At 34.2% G+C, this 6208-nt stretch overlaps 1 non-coding gene across 1 annotated transcript; it reads left to right on the plus strand.

Annotated features, from left to right (window-relative positions):
• The first annotated feature begins 1514 nt into the window (after positions 1–1514).
• On the plus strand, positions 1515–1620 carry LOC138824113 (U6 spliceosomal RNA). The gene has a single exon (XR_011370997.1). It is a non-coding gene; the product is annotated as a U6 spliceosomal RNA (small nuclear RNA).
• The last annotated feature ends 4588 nt before the right edge of the window (positions 1621–6208 follow it).

The raw sequence follows: 6208 nt of genomic DNA on the forward strand, positions 1-6208 counted from the left end.
TGATTTTTTAAAACACTGTCTCTCAGGAGCCGGGAAGGTGGCTCAGTGTAGAGAGCTTGCCTTGCATGTATTAGGCCCTGGGTTTGATTCCTCAGCAACACATAAGTAGAAAAAGACAAAAGCGGTGGTGTGGCTCAAGTGATAGTGCTAGACTTGAGCTGAGGGACAGCACCCAGGCCCCAGAGTTCAAGCCCCATAACCAACAAAATCAAAATAAAAAACAAAACAAAACAAAACATAGCCTCTCACTTTTGTGGCCTGAACTCTGTAATACCGCGGCTTCAGCCTAGGGTTAAGATTTTAGGTGTGGACATTTATCATCCCTCCTGATTCAGACTGTACTTGATAAATTTTTAATAAATATTTTGTTCTTTATTTTCCTCTTTGTAAATTCACATGCACCTATTAAAAATTGGCTTGGCCATCCCAGTTACCTTCTCAAAGTAACTCTTGATTTCGACTTACAAAAAGTTGTATTATATTACAAGGAAACAATGCTACAAATAAGAAAACTAATAATTAAATATTAATAATTAATAAAATAAAAAAACAATTATCAGTGTTTTAAGTATTTGAAGTGTAGTACAAATTAGATTTTTACTATTTTCTCATATTCCTGTACATTTAACACTGGCTAAGATTTTGATGTTGAACAAGAGTTTTATAGGCTATGAGTAATCTTTAAATTTGCCCACGAAGATTACTTTTTATGGATCATCTCATCTCATCTTTTTTATATGGCTTATATCATCATTTGTTCCTCACGAACTTATAAAGTAATGTATGGAAGTTCTAAAGTTTTAACAGAAACTGTGTAGTTAACAGTCTTAACTCTTCACTCTGCTTCTTTAAACAAAACCTTTGCAAATTCTCATTAGTAATGTTTCTATAAACTCTGAAATGTACATACTTAGTAGCATATATCTGCTACCATAAATCTTAAATACTTTATAGAAAAGTTTTATGACCTGCCAAACCGTCCTAATTTTGGCATATATAAGCAAATTCTCAAATTTAAATACATTTAAAACATTAAAATTTTAACAAACCTGAACACTTGCTGCAGTGTTCATTATGACAGGTGCCTTGTATAGAATAATGGAATTCCTCCTCCCACACATCTCAAACAACAATTATCTGGAATTATTTAATTTTTGACATGTCAATCTTGACTTTATTCTTAAATGTGTGCTTATGTAAGAAATACATGGTTCTAAAACTTCATGAAAATTCCTTTGAACTTACTTTTTTGAATTGTCTAGTTTAAGAAAATCAGTTGCACTTTATATATAAAAAATGTTTTGTGCGGGCTCGGAAGTTGGCTCAGTTGTAGAGCGCTTGGCTTGCATGCCTGAGGCCCTAGGTTCTATTTCTCAGCACCGCATGAACAAAAAGCCAAAAGTGGTGCTGTGGCTCAAGTGGTAGAGCGCTGGCCTTGAGCTGAAGAGCTGAGGGACAGTGCCCAAGCCCAGAGTTCAGGCCCCATGACCGGACCCAAAAAAATAAAATGTTTTGTGCTCAATTCGGCAGCACATACACTAAAATTGGAACATTACAGAGAAGATTACCATGGCCTTGTGCATGGTTGACACCTAAATTCGTGAAGTGTTCCAGATGCTGGAGAGGATGTGGCCACAAGGAACCCTACTGCATTCTTGGTGAGAGTGTCAACTTTGGAAAGTATGGAGGGTCCTCAAAAGACTCCATAAAAAGCTCCACTATGACCCAGCAATCCCACTTTTGGGGATTTAACCAAATGTTCACAAATAAACTACCATCACAACTATGTTTACTGCAGCATTATTTACAATAGCTAAGATACAGAACCCACCCCGATGGCCCTCAGTAGATGAATGGATGAAGGAAAATGTGGTATATGTACACAATGGAATTCTATGCCTCCATCAGAAACAATTACATCGCCCAATTTTTTAGGAATTGGAAAGACTTAGAAAAAAAAATTCATTAAGTGAAGTAAGCTAAGTCCAAAGAAACATACGTCCCATGGTTTCCATTATTTTCAATAACTAATATATGTCTGGGATAAGCAGAAAAGGTCAAAAGCCATGTGCATATGACCAGATAAGATGATATTAAGGGAAATGAACCCCAAGATAGGGAAACAAGTAGTTTTATCTCTATTGTTTCTAACGTACTTATAATGTGCAATGGGATATTTTTTGTTTCTTTGTATGTTCCTCTCCCACACTATAACCCCTGTTCTCACTGTATTTGAAGTTGGTGCCCCTACATCCTATGTATATGTTTCTCTAATTTGGGGAGGGGAAGGGAAATAAAAATACTTAAATAGGGATACAGGTTGACCAATTGTAACAATGAGATGCACAAGACATTCTGTTGAAAAATGAACTTTACAATTTAGGCCGGGGAAGGGGGGGTGTATTTGTGGAGGTGGGAGGGTAGGGACGATGGGGGAAAAATAAAGGAGGAGGTAACAATGCTTGTTAGGAATTGTACTCATTATTTGCTCATGTAAATGTGACCCCTCTGTAAAGTATTTTTACAATTAAAATATGTATACAAATTTTCCGAGATGGAATAGTTATTTCCTCTATTTTATCCATATAATATCATTAACAAAGAAATTAGTGTAGAACACTGATATGATGTTATTTTGATTAAATGTGTGGGTGTGTCTGTGGGTGTGTGCGCACGCACCTACACGTGCACACACACCGATGCTTGTGTATTAGCATGCTCAGAGTGAAATCAGTGCTTCAAGGTATTGCTAGGCCTTCTCTCCCTAGATTGGTGAGCACTATATGAGCTACATCTCCATTCCAGGCTGTTTGCTAGTTCATTATAAGTTTTGAAAAATAATTTCATGAATTTATTTAGCCCTGATTGGCTTCCAACTATTATCCACAGATCTCAGGCTACTGAGTAGATATCTACAGTAGATAGGATTACAGGAGTGACCAGCCAGCACAAGGCTTTCAGAATAATTTTAAAAGTAGGAGAAAATTTACTTCTCAGGGGCGTGTTTTATCATCTCCTACTATTAAAGCATTTTGGAGTGAATATATGTGAACTTATTTCGTTTTGGGATTCTTAAAAGACAGTAAGTGAAGCTATTTAAAATTTTAGTACTTTTTAAAAAAGGCTATTGGAGCTGAGTGACAGAAGAAATTTGACTATCTTTGGACCTCAATTTATAAGTTCAGTTCTGTTCGGGATAACCCAATGTTACCAACACAGTCTGTGTTGAATATAAACTGTAACAGAAAACAATCTCCATGGGCAGTAATTGTTATGCTATTTTTTCTTGGACAACATGAATATTGAATTGAGAGTGTAAGAGAATGGGGGTTTTACCTACCTTTTTTATATTGTTGAAAGACTTTTGGAAACATTAACTTATTTCCTTGCTCACTGTTTGTCTTTGGACCATTCACTTAGTGCCTTTAGTTACAATTTTTCCCAACACTAGAATGATAATAATATTAGCATTATCGCAAATGTTACCTTAAGAATTGAGAAAAATAAAACTTGTGAAATACTTAATATAAATTTCTATGAATGAGCGTTGAGTTTAGCCAGCAGTTTTTTAAATACTAAATAGAATGCAATAAGTATTACAGAAACCATTACAGGTAGTGAGTAACCAGAAGTAATGTTATCTATTGACCATGCTCTGTTTCTAAGGAAGCTAGTTGGATAACTTCTCATGCTGTAAATCAAACTGGTTATCTTATGTCTTGGTAGTATAAAAATTTCAGGGACAGAATAATGAAGGAATGTTGTAGACTGAGGTGAAGTCCATACGAAAATGTGCAAAACTAATAAAACGTAAAAGTATCTGAAAAGTATATTGTGTTTTACTTCGTTTAAGTTACATTGCAAAAATAGGGAATACCTAGAAGAATGAATTCTCTTTTTGGTATTATATCATAGGTCCTTACGAGGATGAACTCTTTCCTCATTCTTGTAGAGGCAATATCAAATGAGAGGAACTGTATTTTTTTGTTTGCTTCTTTACATTTATTCTTCAATTTGAAATCTGAACTACATGAGACAGAAAGAATCTAAGGGAAATTATACACGCAGGCTTTGGAAGAACAATCATCTTAAAATAAATAAAATACATATAGTCTTATAGAAGGTCTAACTATATTGAGTTATATAGTCTCAAGTGTAAACAGAAAATGATTTAAGCAATTTATCATGTTATTGAAAAATGAAAAATGTTAGTAATTGCTTAATTTTTTTCTTTCTAAAACCTTGAATTAATTATTGATTTTGTATAGAGAGATTAAAGATGAGATTAACAAGAAATGATTAAAAATGGACAAAAGTTCTGAATAGACATGTTTTCCAATAGCCTGAAAATGGCCAGTGTCTTTACAAAATTATGTTTAATACCACTTCTATGCTGGCTTAATGCTTTCTGAACAGAAGTCATTAGAGAAATTAATATGATACTACTTCATAACTATTATACTCATTAAAAAATCAGAGGAACCTCGTGTGGTGGTTAAGGCTTGTAATTCCAAGCATTGGAGAGGTTGGAGTAAGGGGATTTGAGTCTAAGGCCAGTCTAGGGTACTACACATAGTAAAAACCTGCCCTTTCAAAAAACTCAGAAGGTAATAATGTTGGTGAGAGTGTAGAAAAAAGGAAATTTTCTACACTCTTGGTCAACATACAGGTTAGTATTCTCATTGTAGAAAGTAGTATGCAATTTTCTAAGAAATGCAAACTTGAAATATCATCTTATCCACCGATCATGTGATTATTTCTCTATGGATAACTGATAAATATATCTGTGGTTCATTATTGTTCACATTATTCACAACAACAGCCAAGATAAAAATCGAAGTTAAGTGTTCAAGTACAGAATAATAAAGCAACTGTGGTGCATGCACAAATATATTTTTCTGTTTCATACTTAAAATAGCAAGAGACTTCTCCCATTAGCCACAACTTACAATAACCTGAAAGATGTATTCAAATCAAGAAAAATATTGTCTTGTGATCTTTGTAAAACAACAACAACAACAACAACAACACACGCACACACACACACACACACACACACACACACACACACACACACACACACACACACACACCAATCTCAAACATTTAGAGATAATTTTTTTAAAAAGTAAAGCAAAGTGGAATTGCTGGGGCATTTAGGTCACAGTGTAGAAGATAGTAGATATACAGGATGACCAAGTATAGAGTTGTAATGTACAACATGAGGATACAGGGGACAACACTGGCCTTACATAGGAATGATGATAAGTAAGTAGGAGTTGTTCTTCCTCATAGGGGTTGCTCTTTCAGTTGTTCTTCCTTCAGTAATGGATAAAATGAACATAATTCTTTAAGTATAACGGCCTGTTGCCCCATTTGTCAGGAAATGAAAAGACTTGAAAAAAATTATATTAAGTGAAATAACCTAGGCACAAAGAAACATAGATCTCATGGTTTCCTTTATTTATAACAACTAATATATATCTGAGACAAGCAGAAATGGTCAGATAAGTTGATGTTAGGCGAAAAGTTCACCAAGATAAGAACTCTTTTTTTTAAATCTTTCTTGCTATTGTTTCTAACATATTTATAAAATATTTCTGTGTTGCTTTGTATGTCTCTCCCCCACGGTATAACCCCTGTTTGCACTGTATTTGATGTAGGTATAATTTGTGGAGGGGAAGGAAAAAAATGTTTAAATAGGGATAAAGATGGACCCATTGCAACAATGAGATGTATAAGATGTTATGTCAAAAAACGAACTTTACAGCTTTGGCACAGGGTAGGGGGATTTATAGGAAGGGATGGCAAGGGGAAACAAAAGAGGAATCAACAATGCTTGATAAGAAATGTACTCATTAGCTTGCCTATGTAATTGTAACCCTTCTGTACAATATTTTCACAATAAAAAAAATTAAGTAGATACATTATATTAAACCTGATAACAGTGCCTACATACTTCACTTTATTGGTTAAATAAATGTTAGGCCTCCTCAAAAAAAGGAAACAATAACAAGCAATATAGCAATAATATATGCTCAACATAGAACAAAATGTCAAATTAAAATACATGAAATTTTCCTTGATGTAACTTAATTATTACAAATAAGAAAAACCTTGAGACCTATGTTCCTTTAAGTCTGGCTTACTTCAGTTAATATGATTTGTTCCAAGATCTTCCATTTCCTTACAGATAAGGTGGTATCAT

The sequence above is a fragment of the Dipodomys merriami genome, unplaced genomic scaffold, assembly GCF_024711535.1.
Source record: "Dipodomys merriami isolate MVZ:Mamm:240054 unplaced genomic scaffold, mDipMer1.0.p SCAF_1259, whole genome shotgun sequence".
Lineage (NCBI taxonomy): Eukaryota > Metazoa > Chordata > Mammalia > Rodentia > Heteromyidae > Dipodomys > Dipodomys merriami.